This window comes from Delphinus delphis, chromosome 17 (assembly GCF_949987515.2).
Source record: "Delphinus delphis chromosome 17, mDelDel1.2, whole genome shotgun sequence".
Lineage (NCBI taxonomy): Eukaryota > Metazoa > Chordata > Mammalia > Artiodactyla > Delphinidae > Delphinus > Delphinus delphis.
The window spans coordinates 73,734,894-73,761,431 of record NC_082699.1 but is presented as its reverse complement, the minus strand read 5'-3'; the positions used below and the strand labels follow the sequence as shown (position 1 = coordinate 73,761,431).

Sequence of the window (26,538 nt, the reverse complement as noted above, 5' to 3'; positions counted from 1 at the left end):
GGTCCTTGTTGGTTTACAATTTTAAATGTAGCAGTGTGCACATGTCGATCCCAAACTCCCTGACTATCCCTCCCTCCCACCCCTTCCTCCCTCTCCCTTCTCCTTCCCTCTCTGTGCCCCTCCCCCTTCTATTTCCTCTCTCTCTCTATGTTGTGTGTGCTTTTAGGATCTTTTCTTTACGCTTTTCTGGAATTTCACATAAAATTCATATAAGTCCGTTCTGGATCTTCAGGTGGACCTTACAATTTGGAAACTTACGTTCTTCAGTCCTGGGGAATATTCTTATAGTATTTTTTAAAATTAAAATCTTAATTTTAGGATAATTGTAGATCCACATGCATTCATAAGAAAAGATACAGAGAGCAACGGTTTACCCACTTTCCTCCCATGGAAAACAGCTTGCAAAACTACAGGACACGGGTGGTGGTGGTGGGATGAATTGGGAGATTGGGATTGACATGTATACACCAATATATATAAAATAGATAACTAATAAGAACATGCTGTATAAAAAATAAATAAAATAAAATTTAAAAATTCAAAAAAACCACTACATAACAATATAATATTAACAATAATGCAGTAAAGTTCACCTCAGAGATCCTTCATGTGGCCCTTTTATAAGCCACACCCACTTCCCTCCCTCCCCCACTCCCTCCTTAACCACTGGTTGCCATTAATTTGTTCCCCATTTGTATGATTTTGTTTTTTCAAGAATTGTATGTAAATGGAATCATATGATGTGCAACCTTTTAAGATTTGCTTTTTTCACTCAGCATAATCCTCTGGAGATTCACTCAGGTTATTTCATGCAACAATATTTAGTTCCTTTTTATTGCTGAGCAGTATTCTATGGTATAAATGCACCACAGTTTAACCGTGTGTTCTGGCTCAACAATTTTCTTTCGGCACTTGATAAACATTGTGCCACTTCTTTTCTGGCATCTGCTGTTTATGATGAGAAATCCATTGTCATTTAAATGGTTTTCCACAACATGTAAGTTGCCAGTTTTCGCTGGCTGCTTTCACGATTTTTTTCACCTTTGTCTTTAATTTTAGAAGTTTAATTATGACGTGCTTTGATCTGGATTTCTTTGGGTTTATCCTGTTTATCCTAAATTCACTCAACTTCTTGAATCTGTAGATTTATGTCTCTTGCCAAATTTGGGAAGTTTTCAAGTCTTCAAGTTTTCAAGTTCTCAGTCCTCTCCCACCTTTTTATTCTCCTGGGATTGTGATGACATGAATGTTATACCTTTCGTTAAAATTCCACAGGTCCTTGAGACTCTGTTTATTTTTTCATCTATTTTCTCTCTGTTGTTCGGATTGGATAATATCTATTCTATCTTACAGATCACTAATTCTTTCCTCTGTCCCTTCTATTCTGCTGTTGAGCCCACCAATGAGATTTTTATCTTGGTTATTGTGTTTCTTTTCAGTTCAGAAATTTCCATTTGGTTCTTCATCTTCTATGCCTTTGCCAAAAACTCCTTTTTTCTCTTTGCTTAAGCTTTTTATCTTTTCATTTATTTCAAGCATGTCTGTAGTTGCTTTTTGAAGCATTTTTATTTGGGCTGCTTTAAAATCAGTGTCAGATAATTCTAACATTTCTGCCATTTCACCATCAGATGTTGTTGGAATATTTTTTCTTTTTTCATTCAGTGTAAGATTTTCCTGGTTCTTGGCATAATGAGTGATTGAACCCTGGACATAACATATTTTCATATTGTGTTATAAGACTTTATATCTTATTTTAAACATCTGTTTTAACTGGACTTTTTAATCTTTTTTTTTTTTTTTGCCAAACGGCACACGGGATCTTAGTTCCCTGCACAGGGATTGAACCCATGCCCCCTGCATTGGGAACGTGGAGTCTTAACCACTGGACCACCAGGGAGGTCCTGAATTTTTTTTTAACACTGCTCCTTGCATTGTTTCTGTTTCCCCCGAATTACTTTTTTGGTTTCTCTCTTTCTTGTTGGAAGTTTTCTTCAAGAACATGATGATTCTATCTTGTCTGTTCATATTTAAAAGGGAAGCTACTAAAATGTTGTGAGAGCTCTCTAGGTGTGGGCAGGGCTTGTTAACAGCTATATCTCACTCACTTTAGGATGACTGGGTAGGGCTCCAATAATTTGTTGGGGGAACGAAAGATGCTAGTGTCCACAGGCATTTCCTTTGGGGATAGTTAGTCTCTTCTCCCTTCCTAGAGCCCAGCAATGGAAGGGGTGGGGGAGTTTGCCTCTTTTATTCCCGCCTCTGCTTTTTTTGATGGCTTCTGCAGAATAAACCTGTCTTTTCCAGGGGAGGGGAAAGCTGTGATCCAACTGTGTGGGATGGGAGATGCAATATGGAAAGGAGGGCACTGCTCCTCATAGAGACTGACAAGTTCCTTGTTTTCATCCTTCCCTTTCTCTACGCCTCACGCCTCTAATTCCAGAGCACTTCTGAGTTTCAGTGGAAGCAACACAACTTATTTTTTATTGCAAGGCTCCTACTGCTTGACTATCTTTGTTTTAATAATTTTTCATCACCTTTTAAATGACCAGACACTGGTCATCTTTCATCTTATGTTATTACCCCTCCTATTCTTCCTTTTTGTAGGTTTATGCTTCTTCTTATTTCTTTACTTGCATTTCAGAACGGTTTGGGGAAGGGGAGATGGTAGATGCCTATGTTCCATCCACTGAAAGAAAACCTCGAGGTTTTGTTCCTTCCCTGGTCCAAGGTTTGCTGTACTTTCTTTGCCAGTCTCACAAGTCCATTTAAGTGTGGTACGATGCAAAGTAGGAACTCACTTTAGAAGATGTGGAATTTGATGATCAGAGGGGTTAGTGAGTTACCAAAGGTCACACAGCTCCTCAACTTCTGTTCTCCATTAGCCCACAATGACTTAAATAGGCTACCTTCTGCAGATCCTGTGATCCCAGAAATTATCAAACTACTTTTAAAAAACACACCAAATACAAAATTCATTTTGCTGATATCCCAATGGTTTTTCTCCTCTGTAAAATGATGATACTAATCACAGCCCTGCTATTCTTGCAGAGGGTTGGGAGGATCCAAAATGAAGGTAGTTTGGGTGGCCTTTTACCAAAAAGAAAGCAATATATGTTGTAGTGGTCCTGGATGTGTTTGGTTGTCATCATGACTGTTGCTGTTGGGTAATTGTTTGGTCCATATTTGGTGAAATTTGGGCAGCAGCGAGTAACTTGAAAATGCATCATTGGACAAACAAAGGAGAGTCAGCAAGGTTTAATGAGGAGAACCTGAGCTCTGAGTTCAGACAGGCATTGGTGCAGACCCCAGCTTTGCCTCTTCCTAATGATGTGACCTTGGGAAAATCACAGAAACCTTCCTGAGGCTGTATTTGCCTATCTGCAAACTGGGGAGACTAACACCTACCTTTCAGAGATGCTGGGAGGATTATAAAAATCTCACATTTCAAGCACCTTGCACAGAGCCCAGCAGGTGACCTTCCCTTCCTCAAGTCTCCCTTCCCCTGATTCCATCAATAAAGTCTCCTCCTAACACCCCCTCAGGCCAACCTTCCATGTTGGACATGAGAATAAAACCTTATAGTCAAAAGAGGCCAAAGGCCCGGGGAAGAGGACATTTGCATTTAAAAAAAACTATACTTTTTCATTAACGTTTCTAATAAACCAAAGCCCCAAGGAAAAGTCAAAGGAATTGGCTTTACTTCACCCAATAGAGAGAGGTCTTCGGTAGGTTTCATAACTGCCTTCAAGTGATGATCAAAACTGACCATCAGCAATAATGTGCATCAAGAGTCCATGGACACAGTTACAGCCCGAAAACCCACACAGACAAAAGGGAAATGAAGGAACATCGACTACAAATGTGAGGTAGAGAAGTAGGAAGCCAGAGGAAGCCGCGGGCTGTCCTCTCTCCCTGCTCTTGATTTATTCCTGCTACCTACTAGGCGGCCGCCCAGCTCTCCCTACCAGGATCACTGAGCTTATTATTCTCGGAGCACGTGGTGATCTTTCACGCGGCCACGCCTTTGCACACAGTGTTCTCTGCCCGCCGTGCCCTTCCCTTTACCCCAGTTCCTTCTGGCACACTTTCATCTTGCAAGTACTCTCTACCACCTCCTCTAGGACCTCTCCAACTGCTCTCCCCGGCCCTTGGCTTCTCCCACGGCACTTTGGACTCACATCGATGACAGGACTTACTACAGTGCATTTCCCTCTTTGCTTGCATATGCTTCCCTACTTGACTTCGGGGGAAAGGCCTGCATCCTATACATTGGTTTTATACCCTCCCAGCATGCTAGCTAATTACCTAGTATATGACAGGAGCTCAAAACTGCATGTTGAGAGAATTAATGAATAGAAGAATGAGTGAATTCAGCAAACATGACCATCAAGCTCAACAAAGTTGTCTTTTTTTACATGATTCCTCCTAGACGCGTCTTTCTGGCTTTGTAGCTTGCAGAGGTGGGGGGAGGGGCGTTAGGAGGTTGAGTTTAATCGTGCAGGTGAGTTAGTTCCTCTCTTGCAAAACGTCCCACCATTCTATGCTCACATTTCCCATGTGCCATGAAGCCCCCAAGTAACCAACTCCTGGAAATTCCTGCCTCAGCACTTGCTAACGCCTCTTACGAGAAAGCCCACTCCATTCCCTTCTGCCTGGATAACATCTTCTCCTCTTTCAGGACTCAGCTCAAGGATCAGTTTCTCTGGGAAGCCTTTCCTGTCCCCCTGGTTTAATTTAGGTGCCCTTCCTCAGTCAACCCTAGCCCCCAATTTGCCTTTATCCAGATATTGAGTGGTTATTGCAAAAGGAAAGTAAATTGGATTAGAGCAAAATCTCTACTACTAGAGATGGAGTGGAAAGATATTTAGATGGTCAAGTCAACAGGACTTGATAATGAATCGGGTATGGGCAGGTAACGGAAAAAGAGTCCTCAAGAGTAAATACTTTGCCCAAGTTTGCACAAAGTTGACAGGTAGCACAGCTTACATTCACACATCTGATTCCAAAGCCCTTGGTCTATATCATCCTGCTATTCATAAGCAGCATTTCTTTAGCAAATATTTCATTATTTCATTAGCAATATTTATTCAGTCACTCCACAATACACGTTGAGCCCCTACTATTACCAGACACTGTTCTTGGAATTCATCAGGGAGTGCTATACGGAAAGATCCTCACCCACATGGAGCTCACGCTCTGTAGGTTATCTTCCTCTGTTGGCCTGAGCACCCCTCATTCCTTGTTTCCTCAGTGCTCAGCATCCCTGCTTCCTCAAATCAGATCAGTTCTTGATTGCTCCAAGTTTAAGTTCCTTTTCTAACTAACCCAGCATTCACTGACTTTTCTCAGACCACCATGATGCTCACTCTAATTTCTATCTGTTGCCCAGAGAATGGAAGAGCCCTATAATGTTTGAACCGAGGAAGATTTTCTTTAAGAAAAAGCTCACAGGATTTGAAGCCACAAAATGCTGCATCTAAGCACGGTCTCTATCATCCCTGAGCTCAATGTTTCCTCAGCCATAACAGAGGATTTGGAAGTTTAGTTGTCCAACAACTCCCCTCCCCATCCTGCTTCCATGGGGAGAGACTACCTCCTGATCTTTGATGTGGGGCTTGGCTTTGTAACTTATTTTGACCAATGAAACATGGGCAAAAATGGCAGTGCGCCAGCTCCAAGTCCACACATTGCGAGCTCACGTGTTTCCTCTTGCCCTTCTGACAACTTCAGATTCCCACCGTGGAGGGACATGCCCCAGGTAGATGCCACCCATTCAGGTCATCAGGTCTAGAGTGAGATACGTAAAGGAAGGCACCTGCCCTGGGTAGCCACTGGCTTAGCTGGATGGTTCTGACTCAGGGTCTGTCACAAGACTACGATCGGGTGGTCATTCGTGGCTTCATTCATCTCAAGGCTTGAATGGGGTAGGATCTGCTTCTCAGCTCACTCCTGTGGCTCTTGGCAGGTCATGTCCTTACTGGCTGTCTGAAACATCAGTTACTTGTCACATGGGCCTCTCCAACATGCATCTTGCTTTCCCAAAGGGAGATACCCAAGCCAGAAGCTGTAGTCGCTTTGTAACCTAATTGCAAAAGCGACACCCCATCATTTTGCTGTATCCCATCTGATACAACTGAGTCACTAGGTCCAGTCCACACTCAACATAAGACAGAGACCATTGGGCCATCTTGGAGGCTGCCTGCCACAAATAATAAGGTACTAACAATTACTACTACTACTAATAATAATGGTGAAGAGAAAGAGTGTTATTTTTGCTATCAGAAAGAATATGGGTTCAAATCTCAACTCTACAACCTACCTAACATGAGACCTAGGACAAGTCACTTACCTTCTCCAAGGCTCAGTTCTCCATTTGTAAACACAGGATGATACTGAATTTTGCATAGATACTATGTGACAGACGTGAAACAATGGATATGAAATGCATAGTGTGGCATCTGGCACAAAGGAAGAGGAAAAATAAATGACGGCATCATTATCGTATCGTGTGGGGTTTTTAGCTCCAGCTAAATGTAATTGCATTTTCCTGGCATATTTTTTCCTAAAGAATTGGCCTGTCTGAGTTACTGGCCAATTTGTTAGACCATGAAAGAAATGCATCATCTGCTTCCAGTTCCTTGGATCTTAGGAGCAGAGATAAAATGCCAATGGATGAGGTCATGAGAGCAACAGAAACCCCTAAATATGTGCTTTCCCAGGTTCTGGGCTCAAAAGCATTCTGGAAGACTCCAGGAATACACAACTTCTCCCCTTCTTCTAGGGAAAGACTGGACTCTGTTAGTCCAAGGTAGCACCACAGACTCCAGCAAGGAGGCCAGGAGAGCAAGGAGGTCTATTCGCCCAGAGTCGTGACTATTTTAGGTTTAATATTTAGAGAGATAAACTTGCTGTGCCTTTGATATTTGTGAAGGCATTTCTCCTACTCTTGTAGCCTGAGGCCATTGCAGAGTTCAAAGGATAGAGTCAATTTACTGAGTCAGACATCAGGAAGGTCTTTATATTCAGCTCCAGATAAAGACCAAATATTAATTTATAAGGGAAAGATGAAATGTGTCGCTTTTTAACTAAGAAAAAATAGAAGTTGTGTAGATTTCTCACAACTGGGAGGAATTCATCTGGTCCCTAGCCCTTGGGGTTAGGTGTTGAAGTGAAAGCAGTCCTTGGGATTTTTATCTACTTCCACATCTGCAACAGTCGATGAGCTGAGCTGATGTGGAGGAACCACAGGAGCATGAGAAAGGCCACCAGACCCATCAGTGTCTGCCCTGATGTCTGAGTTTCTACCACTTGAGAATCCCTCCACTGGAGAGACAATATGGTTCTGGAGACAGAGCACGTGAATCAAAGACAGAGGGATGAATTATATCTCGGCTGCTTGCCGGCTATGCCAAATGGGCCTCCTGAATTTGGTTTCCTCACCTGGAAAATGGAGAGTGTTGACAATACTTGCACACAGAACCCGCTTACGTGAATATGAAAATGCACATAAAAGCATTTTGTCAATGGTGATTAATCAATTCAGCTGTTTGTTAACCAGCATTTAGAATTCTATCTTTGATATTCACAGCAGTTCCGGAAAGAGTAGAGTTCTCATTATTCCTCTTTTACAGGAAAGAAAACTGAGGCTCAAAGAGGTAATTAACCTGCTCTTTGTCGCCCTGCTAGATTTTGTAGTTGTTCCTGTTGCTGCTGTTACTGGTAATTCTCATAATTTCTGAGAATTACTTATAAAATACAAATTTTACCGTTCTAGTTACCTTGAGTTGTTTTTTCAGCCCTTACCTCTCCAGCTTAAACTCATTTTCTCAATTTTTATGGATAATAGAACCAAAAGAATCATATAAAATTGCTTCTGCATCTACTATGAAAGTAGCATTAAATGTAGTTTTTATTATGTCATTAAAAGACTCATATATTGTATCAGGTAAAAAATTCCTTTAAGAAAGTCATGTCAGGAAATAAATTTGTACTTCTTTAATAAATGGTATCCTTTCTTCTAACAGATAATAAGAGCATATTCCAATCTATCACATTTTCTCCTTTGTTGCTGCCACCAAAAAGTGTCTAAACCACATTGACTCAACATTGTCTCATATTTATCCATTCAATTTTTTTACTCATTAACCAAATATTTAATTTGGTTAATTAATTACCTTCTGTTCCAAGCATTGTGCTAGGGGCTAAGGATACGGCAATGGAAGAAATATATTTATAAATTTCTTCTCTCTTAGAGCTTATATTTTGTGGAGAATACACATAAATAACAAACATATATAGTGCATAAAATACTGATAAATACTATACAGAAAAAATGCAGAGAAGAGAAACAAAAAGCATTCGAATAGAGGAGGGGAGGTGATAGGTTGCCATTTTTACAGGACAGGGTGTCAGGAAAGTTATCATAAAGGTGGCGACATTTCTCCCATTTCCAGCTATATCTTAGCCAGCTTAGATCAGACCAAGCTTCTCCCTGAAGACAACCAGAAAAAAAAAAAAAAAGATAATTATTTTTAAAATATTAAAGAGCTATTTAACTTGAAGGGCCAAGATTCAAGAGAGAAGAGAAGCACAGAGAAGTGAGCCCTACATCCTGCCTCTGCTTGAGGTATTTGCTCATTAGTAAATAATGACCAAGAGGCCAAGAAACCAAGAAGAAACTGTGCTGAGAGGCTGAGAGTTCAGCCATATCAAAGGGCTAGGGAGAAAACATTGCAATTCAGAACAGGTCACGGAGGAGGGGACATGGTAAATACCACGGGCTTTCAGTTGGAACCACTGAAGTTCTACAACCCAGGAATAAGGGCATACTAGAAATTTGCCAACTTCCACAAAGACTGAAGACACAGCTTCAACTCAGCTCAATCCCAGACTGGCTTATTATCCTCCTAATCCCTAAATTCCTGCCAGAGGAAGATAATTTCCTCCCAGAGTCTCATGTTAGTTCTAGAACTTTTTCACACACAGTAGCTGGAATTCAGTGAAATTTACCAGGCATATCAGGAGACAGAACCAAAAACAAGAGAAAAAAAGCAGAGGCAATAGTAACAGACCCAAAAGAGGTCCAGAAGTAAAATTTTAAATAACTGTGGTTAATATGTGCAAGAAAATAAATGGCCAGGCAGGAAATTTGACCATAAAACTGGAAACTATTTTAAAAAATGATTAAATGGAAACTGTAATATTGAAAATATAGTATCTGAATTTAAGAACTTAATAGATTGGTTTAAAAGAAAACTAGGCACAAAAGAATAAAGGATTAATGAACTAAAAGACAGGTCAGTAGAAAATACTCAGACTAAATCACAGTGAGACCAAAGGGTGGAAAGCACAGAAAAAAAGAATAGGATACATTTGACACACAACCAAAAGATTTAACAGTAATTAAAGTCCCGGAAAGAAAGGACAGAAAAAATCAGTTGAAAAGACTGTGACTGTAGACTTTCCACAAATAATGAGCTAATGAAACGTATCAAGCCGCAGATTCTTGAGCAAAGACCTGAGATAGACCTCCACTACTTTATGGTGGAGCTGTGAAGACACCTTAACTCTGTACTAGAGTCTATACTCTGAGCCTTGGGCACAGCAAGTACAAGCATTCTAAGGCAAGGATTCCAATCTGACTGGAGATGAGTGAATAAGCAGGAAAGTAGTAAATTAAGTCAAAGGGGTGAAAGGGCAGGATCAAGTAGAGTCTTGTTGAACCCTTTAACCTATTTAGTTTTTATTCAATGTGACATGGTAAACCCTTTTCTCGAAAGAAGCATAAAAACATAATCTGACTTCTCTCTGAAAAGGAGCAATTACCATGAAGAGAACAAGTTTCTTATTATTCCTAGCATTAGTTTTCTATCATTGCACCACAATTGCCTCAAATTAAGCAGCTTAAAATAACACACCTTTACTATCTCACAGTTCTGTAGGTCAGAATTTCAGGCAGGCTCATTTGGGCTCTCTGCTTGGGGTCTCACAAGACTGAAATCAAGGCACAGGCCACAATAGGATTTTATCTGGAGGCTCTAGGGATAGCATTTGCTCCCAAGTTTGTTCAGATTATTGGCTGATTCAGGTCCTTGTGGTTGTAGGACTGAGGTACTCATTTCCTTGCTGGCTGACTCTCAGCTCCTAAAAGCTGAAGGCATTCCTTGCATTGTGCCCCCTCCATCTTCAAAGCTGACAATGGCACATTGAATTCCCCTCAAGTTTTAATCTCTGAATGTCTCTTCTACCACTAGAAGGAGAAAACTTTCTGCTTCTAAAAGACCTAACTGATTTACTAAGGCCACCCAGTTAATATCCATATTTTAAGGTCAACTTATTTGGGACGTTAATTATATCTGCAAAATCCCTTCACAACAGTACCTAAATTCATGTTCAATTGAGTAGCCAGGGGACTAAAATTTTGGGAGAACATCTTTAGAATTCTGCTCATATTTCTAATTTTCAAATGAGAAAAATGAGACACAGGGAGGTTGTGACCTGCCTAATATCACACTACTAATTATAATTGCCATTGCTTTTTTGTTACTGGCCAGTACATTAATAGACTAGGTAGGGAAGGCAGGAGAAAAGAAACCAGTTAGAGTTCTATTACAATAATCCAGGCCAAAGATGACTGAAGTGTTGATGAGGGTAGTAATAGCAGAAATTATAAGAAACAATTAGTTCTGGATATATATTGAAGGTATAGTCAGCAAGGGTTGTTGATTGATCAGATGTGGGATCTGAAAGGAGGTGCCAAGATGACTGCAAGGTTTTTGTCTGAACAAATAGAAGGACTTTTACTGAGAATATATTTACTAAGTTTGGGAAGTCTGGAGGATGAACAGGTTTGTTGGGGGAAGATCTGGTTTTAGACATGTTAAATTAAGATGTCTCAGGCATTCAAATGAGATGTCTAGTAGGGTATAAATTTGGAGTTCAGGGGGCTTGTCAGTGAATAGATGATATTTAAAACTCTGAGACTAGACGAAATCACAAAAAGAATATAAGTATCATTAAAGAAGAAAAGAGGTGCAGAAACTGAACCCAGGATACTCAACACTTAGAGGTCAGGAAAAGAGAAGGAACTCAAAAAGGTGATAAAGAAGGAGCAGCCACTTATGTAGGAGGGAATTCAAGAAACTATGGTGTTCCAGAAGCCAAGTTAAAGCATTTTACTGAGGAAGGAGTGAGAGGTCATCTGTGTGAAATGATGCTGAAAGGTAAAGTAAGATGAGAACTCAGAACTAACCATCATATTTAACAACACAGAGTTTATTGGAAACCTTAAAAAAGAAAAACAATTTTTGGTGTAAGGATGAGGGTACAAGCCTTATTGGAGTAAGTTTCAAGAAATAATGAAGAGAGACACTTTGGAGAATATGAATATAGACATCTCTTTTTCATTGTTTTGCTGTAAAAACAATCAGAGAATTTAGGCCTAAGACGTACAAAAGCTGTAAAGAGCATCACTTCAATCCTAACAACAAGAATAAGGGGGATAGAATACAAAATTATTACTTTCCTTGAACCCATCAGACAGCTGAAGTCACGGGGCTAAAAAATAACCTGAAATCCAAGGAAAGACAGACCTTGAAACCTGGCTCACCTGTGGCAGACCACAGAAGAAAGAGATGCTGGGCACCATACAAGCAGCTAAAAATAATCCAACAAACTGCTAAAGGCTAGATGTGGGCTAGTATGAGAGTGTAAAACACTGGAAGCCAAAGCAAAAGATGAAACACATAGGGGGCTTCCCTGGTGGCGCAGTGGTTGAGAGTCCGCCTGCCGATGAAGGGGACACGGTTTTGTGCCCCGGTCCGGGAAGATCCCACATGCCGCGGAGCGGCTGGGCCCGTGAGCCATGGCCGCTGAGCCTGCGCGTCCGGAGCCTGTGCTCCGCAACAGGAGAGGCCACAGCAGTGAGAGGCCCACGTACAGCAAAAAAAAAAAAAAAAAAAAAAAAAAAAAATGAGGAAACACATAAAATTCTCAATTTATCCAAAGGAGGCAACAAAAAAAAAAAAAAGAGAGAGAGAAAAGAGAACAAAGAGTAAATGGGACTAATAGAAAACAGCTGTTAGATTTAAATCCAAGTGTATTAATAATTACATTAAGTATAAATGGTCTAAACACTCAAATTAAAAGATTGATATTATCAGATTGATTCTAAAAGCAAGACCCAATTATATGCTATCTATCAGAAACAAACTTTAACAATGATTGTTAAAAGGATGCAAAATACTTACCATACAAATACAAAAGAGAGCTAGAGTGGCTGTATTAATACTAGGCAAAAATAAGACAAATATGTGACAAATGTCAGACAATTTCAAAGCAAGGAAATATATCAAGGATAAAAAGGAACATTATTTAATTCTAAATTGGTGAATCCTTAATATGTATGCACTAAACAACAGAGAGGTGTTTGTTTGTTTGTTTTGAGCAGAAGGAAGGGTCAGTATCTGGAGGAGAATACAGGTTTAAGAGAGGTATTTTTTAGGTAGCAAAAATCATAGCCTATTTCCATGCTGATGGGAGTGATCCAGTTGAAAGGGGGAAGTGCATGACTTAGGAAAGAAGAGGAAGACTTTATGAAATGATACCCTTGAATATGCAAGAGTGTGTGCTAATTAGGAAACCAAAGTGTAGGTTAGTCTTAGACAAGACTGGTCATAAACAGTAACAGGAGAAAAGGCAGAGAGGTAATTCCTTTAGGATTAACATGTAGCCTTTCTCTTATATGTTGCTCAAGAGTCCTTACTCTATACTTACTTTTTTAAAAATTTTACTTGCATTATTTAAACTAAAAAAAACAACAAAAAATTCATACATTTCTCCCACCTTCCCATCCCTTGCCTCTTGTAATCACCAATCTGTTCTCTGTATCTATGAGAGATCATAGTATTTGTCTTTCTTTGTCTTACTTATTTCACTTAGCATAATGCCCTCAAGGTCCATCCATGTTGTCACAAATGGCAAGATTTCATTCTTTTTTATGGCTGAATAGTATTTCATTGTATGTAAATATACATATACACACACACACACACACACACCACAGTTTCATTGTCCATTCATCCATTAATGGACACATAAGTTTTTTCCATATCTTGACAACTGAAAATAATGCTGCAATAAACAAAGGGGTGCATGTATCTTTTTGAATTAGTGTTTTCATTTTCTTTGGATAAATACCCAGAAGTGGAATTGCTGGATCAAACAGTAGTTCTATTTAGTTCTATGTTTAATTTTTTGAGGAACTGCCTACTGTTTTCCATAGTGGTTGCACCAATTTACATTCTCACGAACAGTGCACAGGGGTTCCCTTCTCTCCACATCCTCACCTATACTTGTTATTTGTTGTCTTTTTGATAATAGCCATTCTGACAGGTGTGAGGTGATATCTCACTGTAGTTTTGATTTGCATTTCCCTGATGATTAATGAGGTTGAGCATCTTTTCATGTGCCTGTTGGTCATTTGTATGCCTTCTTTGGAAAAATGTTAATTCAAATGCTCTGCCCATTTTGTAATCTGATTTTGATTTTTTGCTATTAAGTTGTATGAGTCTTTCATATATTTTGGATATTAACACTTTATCAGATATACAATTTGTAATTATTTTCTCCTATTCAGTAGTTTTTTTTCCCCTGTTCAGTATATTTACTTTTAATATCATTATTGTGTAATTTTAATCCTCTTAAAATTTAAACCATCTTAAATTTTTTGTGGGGGACGAAATTTGGAATATATAAATATATTAATTTTTCAGTTTAACTACTTACACTTCAAGTTCTGGAAAAACTGAGCATGGATAAGGTAATTTTGGTGAAAGAGAGAGAGGAAGCAGAGATCAAAAGCAAAGTACTCTCGGGACTTCCCTGGTGGTCCAGTGGGTAAGACTCCGTGCTCCCAATGAAGGGGGCCTGGGTTCAATCCCTGGTCAGGGAACTAGATCCCACATGCATGCCGCAACTAAAGCCAAGTGTGGCCTAAATAAATAGATATTAAAAAATACATATATATATGGAAAGATCTCTAAAATAAGTAAAAAAAAAAAAGGCAAAGTACTCTCCTCAGAATGTAGACTCATTCTGTAGGTGGAGAGGAGGGATGCATTACAGGATCCTGGGCAAACAGGAAGCAGTTTAAAATCCCTGGGTTCCTATTCAGCAAACAGCCATGGGCCAGGCACAATAAATAAGCACAGACCCTGCCCAGTGGGTAAGGAATTTAGGAGCAAAAAACTGCTCTGAAAGGTACAAAATCTCTTTTTGCTTATTTTGTTAGCTGAAAAATTGGCGCAAAAATACATGTTTTCCTACCTCACAAGGCCTTTCTGAATATCATATGACAATTATAAACTGCAAAGCCTTGCACAGAAATTTGATATTTTATGGGATGAAATGCCAGCTAAGTCTACTTCCAACCCTGACTCCTCGGTTTCCATGATTATATGAGAATAGGTGATCAGACTGAAAAGAGAACCTTTGTGTCTCTACATGAGTATGGCTCTCAGGTTATCTGGACACAGGATAAGAGATCTCTACACTGAGATCTTCCCACGGGCTGGCTACTATTTCCCATTTATGTGTCAACTCAAATGGCAGCTCCTTAGAGAGGCTTTCCCGAATTATCCAGTCTAAAATATCCCCACTCCCACCCCAGCCACTTTTATCTTCATAAAATTTATCACTATATAAATGACATTTTTGTGTCTGTTTCTTGTTTATGCCTGTATACCTCTCCTATTATAAAGAAAGCTCCATGCGAGCAGGACGTTTGTCTTCCTCACCTATGTGAGTGAATAAATGAATGAACAAATGCAATAAAAGACAAAGCACAGGCTTTGGAGTAAGACAGACCTAGATTCAAACCTGGCTAACTGGCTGACCTTGGGAGAGTTACTGAATTTCTGTTAGCCCCAATTTCCTTCCTGGGAAATGCAAATAATAATTCTTGCCTGGGGTTATTGCAAAGATGAAAACAAATGCAATCAGGACATGTAAAATACCTGATACTCTTAACAAGTAACAGCTCCAAGTTCAATCATGAGGAGATATGCCGTTGGCCAAAGGAAAGGAAATGGAAAAGGGGGTTCAATCGTGCACTCTCATCTGAAAGTAGGCTCCGCAGTGTTTCCTGAAGAGCACATGTGAGAGTGGGGTTTGATAGGGCAGTTCTGATGAAACCCAGCTGTCTTACCAGTTCCTTGCCCTTTCTCCTCTTTGAATGACCGGGACTCCATCTGTGGGCCTTCCTGCATTGTGCCATGTCTTGGGGGTGGTATAAGAAGGACTTGCCACTTTGGGACATCCGCAGTGAACTTCCTGGCCACACTTCACCCACCTCTGAGAATCAGCATGCCCAGACTGTTGGACCATCTCCTTCCTCTCCTTTCCCTCATCTGCTCTCCCTCCTGCCAGCTGGGCTTCCTGCCCCCAACCAGCTGGTATCTCCAGCCAAGCAAAATGATGCCACCTAAAGTTCTTCAGACTTCTTTCCAAAGGAACCAAGCAGAGAGAGAAGGAAGCAGAGTCCTGCAGCCTCGCTCAATGTCTTGCTAATTGCTAAATAATTTGCCTGATGTTACAGCGCTGTGGATGAGGAAGCCAGCACTCTAACACAGGAGCACATGGCCCCAAGACCTCTAGTCCTTGGCCATACATGCTGTATCTCATAATGGATAAACATATAAATTCCTGGGGGTTTGTATAACCTGTCTTGATCACCATTCTTAGTCCCTAGCTCAGGTTATACAAACCCTCTTGTGGAGTTCCTGGTGGGAGAAATAATAAATGAACTGCGCAGTGAGAGCCATTCATCTGCTCAGAACCCTCCAGTGGCTCCCCTCACACTCAGGAGAAACCACATCTCAGCCAAAGTCTAGAAGCCCTGCATGACCCACCCCCTACTACCTGTCCAACCCATGCCAGCCTCTTTCTTCCTGGCTCCCTCTGGCCTGCCGCTGGCCCTGGAACATGTCAGATGTCCTTCTGTCTCCACGCTTTGGCACTGGCTGTTCCCTCTGCCTGGAACACTGTTCCTCCAGGCAGCTGCATGGCTGATTCCCTCACCTCTTTCAAGTCGGCTCAACTATCTTATGCCGAACACCTGTCCTCCTTCCACCCCACACTCCCCTTCCATTTTACCCTGCTCTGCTTCAAACGTAGCATGTAATAGTTTCTCCAGTAACATAGCATGACTTTATTTATTATTTATTCTCTGTTTCCCTCTATTAGAACATAAGCTCCACGAGGGTGGGCATTTTTGTCTGTTTCATTCCCTGATGGTGCTCCAAGCGTTAGAACAGTTCCTGACACATGGCAAGTTCTCACCATGCTTGTGGAGAATGAGTGGAGGAAGGAGAAGGGCAGGGTAGTGAGAGAGCAATTTACAAAGAGGACCTGATGTAGTCTGGGCAGGTCACAGTTGGGGTGAGGATGACATGAATCGGAGGTGACGAGATGAGAGGTGGAGAGGGAAAAGAGACGGTGCTGCTGAAGAAGAACACAGTACAGGCAAAGGTCTGTGGAGGGGAGGGGCTTGTTAGCCTTTAAAATTAGAATGTTAAAAAAAGAGTATGCCTGTCCTGCCCTAGGAATAAAGACGCAGACATAGAGAATGGACTTGAGGACACGGGGAGGGGGAAGGGGAAGCTGGGACGAAGTGAGAGAGTGGCATGGACATATATACACCACCAAATGTAAAACAGATACCTAGTGGGAAGCAGCCACATAGCACAGGGAGATCAGCTCAGTGCTTTGTGATCACCTAGGGGGGTGGGATAGGGAGGGTGGGAGGGAAACGCAAGAGGGAGGAGATATGGGGATATAGGTATATGTATAGCTGATTCACTTTGTGACACAGCAGAAACTAACACACCATTGTAAAGCAATTATACTCCAATAAAGATGTTAAAAAAAAAAAAGAGTATGTGGCTGGTGCACGGTGATGAGATGGTGTTAGTGAGTCAGTCGGTCACCCAGCCAGTGATGGATCTGAAATCTGCCCCAGGCAAGGGGGTTCAGCCTACATCCTCTTTATCCCAGATCTGCACAATCCAGTGTAGTAACCACCGGCCACACGCTGCTGGTGAGCACTTGAAATGTGGCCAGTGTAACTGATGAACCACATTTTTCATTTTAATTAATTTAAATATCAATTTTAAAACTGATATTCAATTCAGTTATTGGAAAATTTGTAAGAATGTTTGAAACAACCTGGGTTGTTGTGAATCCACTTTTCCTACCACAAGTTTTATGAAATTTGAGTAAAAATCAAGTCATTCCAATAAAAAGTTAGAATCCAAAGAGAGATGTGTTAAATGTGTAAAATTCACACATTTCAAAGACTTAGTATAAAAAGGGAATGTAGAGCTTCTGGGCTGGTGAACACGTGGAGATTCAGGGAGAGTCATGCGCTCAGAGGTCAAAGGACATAAAAGCCCCATGCCCTTCCCCCATACCTTGCCTGATGCATCTCTTCCATCTGGCTATGCTGACTTATGTCTCTTATAATAAATCAATCATCTAGTAGGAAAACTATTTCTCTGAGTTCAGTGAGCCGCTCTAGTAAATTATTCCAACATAAGGAGGGGTTGTTGGAACCTCGGATCTATAGCCGGGCCAGCAGAAGCACAGCTGACAACCTGGACTTGCAATTAGTATCTGATGCGGGGGTGAGGGAGAGAGTCTTGCAGGACTGAGCCCTTAATCTGCGGGAACTGATGCTCTCTCCAGGTAGACAGCGTCAGAATTGAGCTGAATTGTAAGACACCCGGCTGGTGTCAGAAAATCGCTTGGTGTGGGGAAAAAACCCATACCTTGTATTTGGAATCAGAATCGTCAGGAGTATTTTTTGTAATTGCAAAATGTTAGATACAACTTAAATGACCATGCATAGGAGAATAGTTGAGACAAGTTTGGTACATCTATACAATGAAGGGCTCTGAAGTTCAATTAAGAATGAGAAATCGGTCTTCCCTGGTGTCGCAGTGGTTGAGAGTCCGCCTGCCGATGCAGGGGACGCGGGTTCGTGCCCCGGTCTGGGAAGATCCCACATGCCGCGGAGCGGCTGGGCCCGTGAGCCATGGCCGCTGAGCCTGCGCGTCCGGAGCCTGTGCTCAGCAGCGGGAGAGGCCACAACAGTGAGACGCCCGCGTACAGAAAAAAAAAAAAGAGAGAGAAATCTTTGGGAATTCCGTGGCGGTCCAGTGGTTAGGACTCTGTGCTTCTACTGCTGAGGGCCCAGGTTCGATCCCTGGTCGGGGAACTAAGATCCCATAAGCCACACAGCGTGGCCAAAACAAAACAAAAAAAAAACCAGAGAGACAGAGAGACAGAGAGAAATCTTTGTGTACCAATATGGAGAGATTTCCAGGATATATTTTTAAGTCAAAAATAACAAAGTGCCAAAGAATATCTATAGTGTGAACCCTTCATAAGGGAAAGGGAGGGATATTTCTTTAAAAGTATATCTGCTCATTTTTGGAAAAGGATACGATGAGGACAGGAAAGATAAACCAGAAACTAAGGAGAATGCTTTCTCAAGGCTAAGGGACAAGAACAGGGTATAAAGAATGTTGGCCTAGGAACTAAGTAGTAGGGAGGGAGAGGGAGAGGGGACACTGCTGTCAGTCTACCTTTTTGTACAGCTTATGAGTTTTAGGAGCATGTCAAATAATGAAAGTCAGTCACAGTGTGGGTATCCTCCCCCCCAAAAAAAAGGGAATGTAAAATATCTTTCTCATATTGACTACACAGTGAAAAGGCTATATTTTGGATATAGTATGTTAAATACAATATATTATTAACGTGAATTTGCCTGTTTCTTTGTACTTTTTAAAATATGGCTGCTAGAATTTTTAAAATTATATATGTAGCTTGCATTGCACTCCTGTTGGGCAGCTCTGCTCTCTGCTATGAGATCCTGAAAAGGTCAAGCTTGTCTTATGCGTATTTGTGACCCTGGTACCCAGCTGGGAGGGAAGCTGGTACAGAGAAGGGTCTCCAGGGAGGATCCCTGTGAATTCCTCCAAGCCCCCGGTGCCAGACCAGCCTTCTCACTCCCAGAATCCTCCAGCGGCATTCAATCTTCCCTGGAATAAAGCAAGCGCAGAGCTGTGCCAGCCAGCAGCACGCTACCTGGAAGGCACTGCTATTTATAGCTGATGCCATCCGTGAGAAGTAATAGTCCCTCAGAATTCTCAGAAGAGTTTGCCTTTCGATAAGAGCCCAGCTCGATTAGGAAAGAGAAGACAAATCTGTGGGTGTTTTTAGGCCATCCAATGTACAGTCGGGAGCACTGAAACTCAGATCTGTTCTCCTCCAGGAGACTGAGCACAGCTGCAAAGTCAGAAGTGGGCTTTTGCACGAGGAAAAATAATTAGCTTCCCCGTAAACAGGCTCCATGGAGAAAGTCAGTGCACGGGTCTGTGTGAGGGGGAGAGAGAGGGTGCAGGGCGGAAGAGGGGGCCCCTCAGAAGTTAACAGAAGCCGCCACTTCATGGGAGTTTGGTGGTAGCTGCTTGGGGATGAGATTTCCATCTCATCTTATTCTCTCATTGGTCATCTGTGAACATTGCTTAGTGCTAACTGAGAAAAATTACGAAAATAAAACCCATCTTTGAGAGCTCTCCCTGCCAAACCAATAAATAACTAAATAAATTGGAATTCTCTTGGTTAAGGGGAACCGATGTGTAATCTTGAGTCTCCATGCAGAGACAGAGAGCCTCTTGTCTCTTCCTTTTCATCAAAATTGTGTCCAGTACGTTTCAGTGACAGAAACAACTTGGCAGGAAGTGACTAGTCCTTCACTCTGATCTACGATGAGCAACCTTTCCCCGCTGACTGGGTTCACTAACAGCCACAGGCAGTGGGAAAGCACTGAACACAAGTCTGGAGATGGTGGCACTGATTAGTTGTTCTTGGGCACGGACGTCTGGGTTACATCTGGAAATTGCAACATTTTTAAGAAGTGGTGTAATTTCTTGACATCTCTGACAACATCATGAGGGTGTATCCCCTTCGCATTTTGTCTTTCGAACTGCCTAACTCACATGCTCACACATGGGTGTGCACACCCACATATAGCTGTTTATTTATAAAGCACTTTACAGTTTGCATAACACTTATCGTAGGACTCATCATTATAACATCATTAAGTATCTGCTATTATTATTCCTACTCTCAGAAGAAGAAATTGAGGCTCAGAAAGGTTCATTGACTTGTTCAAGTCACAGAAGGAGAGTGGCAACCAGGACTAAATGCAGGTCATCCAACATCCAGGCTTGGGATTGCTTCCTGTATAACACTCTACCTTCAACAGTCATTCAACAAACACCTATTCAGCGACTACTAATAATGATGACTGTGTGTCCGCCATGTGCTTTGTGTTTTCCATACATTAGCTCATTAATTCCTCAAGCAACTGCCTGAAATATGTAAATATCAGGAAAGTTCATCAGATTTCCAGTTAATGACAGAGGATTGAAACAAGCTTTTATTTTTTCTCCATGCTAAAAATCCACTAAAATAATGATGGGGCTTCCCTGGTGGTGCAGTGGTTGAGAGTCTGCCTGCCGATGCAGGGGACACAGGTTCGTGCCCCGGTCCGGGAGGATCCCACATGCCGCGGAGCGGCTGGGCCCGTGAGCCATGGCCGCTGAGCCTGCGCATCCAGAGCCTGTGCTCCACAACGGGAGAGGCCGCAGCGGTGAGAGGCCCGCATACCGCAAAAAATAATAATAATAATAATGATGAATGAGATTTTTGAAAGGTCAGCTTACTACATGTCAAGTTCTCCTTTCTTTACCTGGATCACCTCAATTTTTTATTTTTAATAAATTTATTTATTTATTTTTTGGCTGCATCGAGTCTTCACTGCAGTGCATGGACTTTCTCTAGTTGCAGAGAGCTGGGGCTACCCTTGGTTGCGGTGCACGGGCTTCTCATTGCAGTGGCTTCTCTTGTTGCGGAGTACGGGCTCTAGGCACATGGGCTTCGGTAGTTGTGGCACACAAGCTCAGTAGCTGTGGCACACGGGCCCGCCTGCTCCGCGACATGTGGGATCTTCCCGGACCGGGGCTTGAACCCGTGTCCCGTGCATTGGCAGGTGGACTCCCAACCACTGCGCCACCAGGGAAGTCCCTGGACTACCTCATTTAATGCTCACAAAATCCTACAAGGAAAGTCTTCTTATTATTCTCGCTTTACAGATTAAAAAAATTGAGGCAGAGAGATGCTAACTAGCTTGCCCAAAGATACACAGTTAGAAGGTAGCGGCACTTCCCAAGCACTGCATCTTCAGGCCCTGTGCTCTGAAGCTCTACAACTGTAAAGGAGTAGAAAGTATTTAAACTCACAATGAAGATAGTACCTGCAGGAAATCCATTAGCGGTTAAGGGATTTCATCAAAGTTCTGGGAAATAGCACGGAGAAAGGTGACTGATGGCACAGGATGGATGGAGCCTCCGCTCTGTGCAGTAGCAGAGTGACATGTGCATGACAAAACTATATCCTGTAACGCAAAACTCTGGAGAAGCCCAGGACTTTGGAGTGGTAGGTGAGACTGATAGGGGGCTGAAACCAAGGTTCACCAAGATAGGGGGGCTGGAACCAGGGAAATTAGCTAAAACACTGGGCTCAAAATAGTTTCCTTTCCTCCCCAGACACAACCTCTGTGAGCAGAGCACTGCCATCCAGGTGTGTAACCTGTCTTCCTAACCTCAAACCTCCACTTCAGGCAGAACATCTGGCTGTTCTTTTTACCTGAAGATTTTGAGTGATACCTCCCCCCGAAAGGATCCCTAGTTGAGAATTTGGGATTCTCCAAGCATAGTAGCTAAAAATATAAAGAGCTAAAAACATATGAAAGAAAAGAGACATTGCTATAGGGTCTAACATTTTACTAACAAGTTATCACATTTTAAGTCACCACAATAAAGAAAAGTCTCTAAAAGCTTCTACAGAAAAGTTCTCATTTTAAGATGGTGGAGTAAATGCATTTTGGCTACCTTCTCCTTCCAAAAATTTCCCCCAATAACAGTAAGAGCTAGAAAAAAAGCAATGCATTTCATCTTCAATGAAACTAAAAGACATCTTAACACACTATATGGGAAGATGGACTACAGAAGGAGGAAAACAAATGACTTAGCAGAGAGAACATTTCAACCTAAGTGCCTGCAAAGAGAGGAATCAACCCAATTTGCCCCTCCAGAAACAGAGAAAGGCTTAGAAACTAACAGGACAGGATGGGGTATCAAAGGAGGCACAGGTGAGAAGGGTGGTGTGAGCAGCTGAACACAGAAGAGTGAAAAGTGTGAATAACAACAGTTTAGACGCTTGGGTCCTCGTCCCAACCCCTGTCCTACCCTCTAAGACACCATAGGTATTCTTCTCTTTGAGTCTATACTTTGCTGAAAATAGGTTAAAAGTAAATGCTTATAAATATGTAAATGAGGTGGGGACCGTCCACTGTCCCTTGATTTGAGGATCATTCTACAGAAAAATAAACCTACTCCAGGAAAAGCTTATAAATCTCTAATGAAAATGTCACCTGGCCTCTACTGCCCTTCACTGGAGACCACCAGTGCACTCAGGGCCTACACCTGGGTTTAAGCACCTTTACTCATTAATGTGAACAGGCAGTTGAGAATTACTAAAAATTGGGAAAATCATCCTACTTGATAAAAGAGATCTGAACACAGAGGCAACAGGATTAATGTAGAGAGCATAAAAAACCTCAAAAGTGTAATTAATATCATCAGAGAAATAAAAGGAGATATTATAATCCATAAAACAAGAAAAGTGCAATCATAAAAAGTACATTCAGAGAATAATTTAGAGTTCCGGGAAATTAAAAATATGATGAGTCAATTTTTTTAAAAAGATTCAAAATAAGTGCTTGACAATAAATTCAAGAAAGTTCCCCAGAAAGTAGAATAAAAAGACAGGCAACGGATAAAAAAAAAAGAGGAAAGACAAGAAAATTAAAAGATTAATCCAGGAGGTTGAACATCCCACTAATAAAGAGTTTTCAGAGAGATCATAGAAAATAGAAGGAGGACATTATCACAGAAAAAAAATGCAAGAACATTTCCTAGAATGGAGATACACAAATTCTCTCTGAGTCATAAGTAAAAATTATAAAAGTCCAAAGTCCAAACTAAAGTATATCACTGTGAAACTTCAGAATAAAAGAAGATTCTTAATGCTCCTGTAGGGGAAAAATTACATTAAAAAGTATGGGAATATGAATGGCATTGGACTTCCCCATAGAACATAGGGAGCTAAGAAAATGAAGCAATTACTTCAAAATTCTAAGGGAAAATAATTTACACCTTAGACATCGATAGCTACCCAGATTGTAAATCGAGTGTGAGCATCAAGTGAAAAAATGTTTTAACATGTCAAGTCTCAAAAATGCAATTCCCACTCACTTACCCTTTCTCAGGAAGTTACTGGAGGAGGTGTTCCAACAAAATGGGAAGGTAAACCAAGGAATGGAAAACCCACTTCAGGGGCGTGGGGAAGGGAGCCCTGAGGATGATGGCAGGTGGATGTCTGGGATCACAGCTAAGGATTAATTTAGAGAGCAGTGGGTCCCAGGTAGCAACAGGAGGATGAAGGCACCAGGAGGCTGCAGGAGAAAAATAGGATGGATGGAGTATTTGATAGGTTTGATGATGTGGAAAATTGACCCATCTCTACATCATTTAGTAGAGCTGTTACAGGGTGTAAGAAAATAGCCAAATGATAAGAGCAAACACATAAATAGTGCTTACTCTTTTTCAGGCACTGTTCCAATTATTTTACATATATAAACTAAGTAAATGAAAAATTAGGCAATTAATAATTCAAGGAAAAACTAAAAACTTTGAAAAAAAGGAAATGTAGTCATCATGCATTACTAGGCTCAGTAGTGGACAGTGTATATAATTATAGCAATAAAGTGACTTGATATAAATTTGGATTTTAAAATGTGACCTAACTATTTTGAGAGAATAAGGTAGAAGAGCTTGAAAAGAGCACAATTCCTCACTTGCTACCTTAAGCGGAAATCCATCGAAAATGCCTAAAATATACTCCAGTGTGACCCCATCTTAAGTTAACTAATTACATCTGCAATGATTCCATTCACAAATAAGGTCACATTCTGAGATGCCGGGGATTAGGACTTTAATATATCTTTTGGTGGGGGACACAATTCAACCCATAATGGTCCCCTATAAAGGAATGATCATCAGAATAGTGGTGGGTGTCTTGCCAGCAGCACTGAATATTAGAAGACCAGGGAGGGACTCCCCTGGTGGCACAGTGGTTAGGACCGCCTGCCAATGCAGGGGATGCGGGCTCGAGCGCTGGTCCAGGAAGATCCCGCATGCCGCGGAACAAGTAAGCCCATGTGCCACAACTGCTGAAGCCTGTGTGACTAGAGACAGTGCTCCACAACAAGAGGCCACCACAGTGAGAGGCCCGCGTACCACAGTGAAGAGTGGCCCCCGCTCACCGCAGCTGGAGAGAGCCTGCGCACAGCAACAAGGACCCAACACAGCCAAAAATAAATATAAATAAATTAAAAAAAAAAAAGAAGACCAGAGAGCATGTTCTAAACATTGAGGTCAAGTCACTTCCAGCCTTACCTAACCCAACCAGGAAATAAATGTGTGTTCACACATTCAAGGGCTCTGAAAATTTACCTACATTGTGGGAAGTAAAGAAGGATGTGCTCCAGCAAAATAAGGAAGGAACCCAAGAAAGAGGAAAATATGGAATTCAGGAAACAGAGGTCCCCAGTCAGGCGAGGGTACAAGGGATGTCCAGAATGGTGGCCATGCCACCCAGAAGGGAAACTGGTTCAGCCTGGAAAGGATGATAATGATTTAAATAAAACTGCTTAGTAGAATATTTGATCAGCTGGAACTCTTGGAAAAAATATGAAGGAAAATTATAAAGGAGATTTTGCAATAAGAAAAATAAAAGTATGATAACCAGAAACTTTAGGGAAAAAGAAACTAGACATAAAAACTATATAAGAAAGAAAATAAAATCATAGTGTACCACCTGACTTTAGAGCAAATTTTAAATAGTCATAATACTGAAAACCCTGCTAAAAAGTTAAATGATTGTTGTCATATAAATTTGTCCAGAAAATGTGCAAATATATGAAGGAGTTAAATCCTAATTAATTATAACAATACATCAATAGATGCTATCTAAAATGTGCAAAACCAAAAGAGTAATATAAGAAATTATATTTAGAAATATGGAGATAACCACCAAAAGAAACAGTTCAAAGAGTTAAAAATGTTGGCTCCTTAGAAGCAGGACAGAGGTGGGGAGAGCAGGCAATGGCTGCCCTTTTCATTATAGAAATGTTTTATTCTATTTAATTTTTTAAAGCCCAGTGACGTATTCAAATTACTACAAAAGGCCCAGGTATTTCACAGACAACTACACAATCAGTAAGTGTCAATACTAGGATTTGCTATTTTCTACTTAAGCCTGACTCTTTCCAGTATACTTTGCTGCCCACTAATAATAGGCTCTGTGACTTACCCTCAGGACACACAGGGGAACAAAAACTGTCCATGCCCTGAAGGACATCCCAGTCAGTATGAGAGTATGGAAACAAGATATACATATAATTAAATGTGATGCAAGAAAGGCCAAATCAGAGATATGTATAAAGCATTAGGATTTGATAAAGAAACAACCTTGAATGTGGCTTTGAAGACTTTTATGATCTTTCCAGGATATATTGCCCAGGGTGGGCGGGCAGTTCTGCAAAACCAGGAAAATAAATTCCTGTCTCCTAGGATTATTTACACCCAAAGGGGCTCTTTGGACATTGATTCAGGCAATTCTGCAGCTTCAGCTTCTTGGTAAGTAGAAAGACCAAAGGTCCACAGCCTGGAGCACAGTGGAATCCAAGGTATAAGCTGTGGCCAAGACTTAGTGTCCTGAGATTTCCAGTGTTGAATGTTGAGACACACTGGTAATGAACATGTCATAAAACAGGTGGAGGTGAGTTTTCTGAGCCAGGCTGCTCCCACACTGGACTGGAGAAGGAGAGGTCTGCTTTCCCAGGAGCAAGTTAGCAAGAAGAGGTGAGGGAGACGTAAACTCTCTGTACATAAATTCAGAAGGGTGAGCAAAGGCTGGCAGAATGATAGATAATTCTCTGCATTTGGTGTACATATGCTGAAGCCGAAAAGCAACCATCAGAGCAGAGCAAAGAAATAGAATGTGGCACAGTGGGGAAGAATGAGAGAAAATAGAACCCTGTGGATGAAAGTATATGATCCAGCAGAACCAAAGCTAAGATGGCAAATAGATTTATCCCATCCCGAAGTTCACCATTTGATCTGCACTGCCTGGAACAGACTTAAGAAAGATTTTAAAGGTGCTCAGGGCTTGGTAGGAAAGAGCTCTGTGACGGATGAGCATTGCCTGCGGCTGGCGGCGAAGGGGGATGAGATGGCACATGGCCTTCAATTCCCCATCCTGCCTTTAAAGATTCTCAGCAAATGGATT

The 26,538-nt window shown here is 41.4% G+C and overlaps 1 long non-coding RNA gene across 4 annotated transcripts in view; it reads right to left on the bottom strand.

Moving 5' to 3' along the window:
• Nucleotides 1-26,538, bottom strand: part of LOC132413289 (uncharacterized) — a 445,109-nt gene that overhangs the window by 225,207 nt on the left and 193,364 nt on the right. The gene's annotated exons all lie outside the window — the stretch shown is intronic.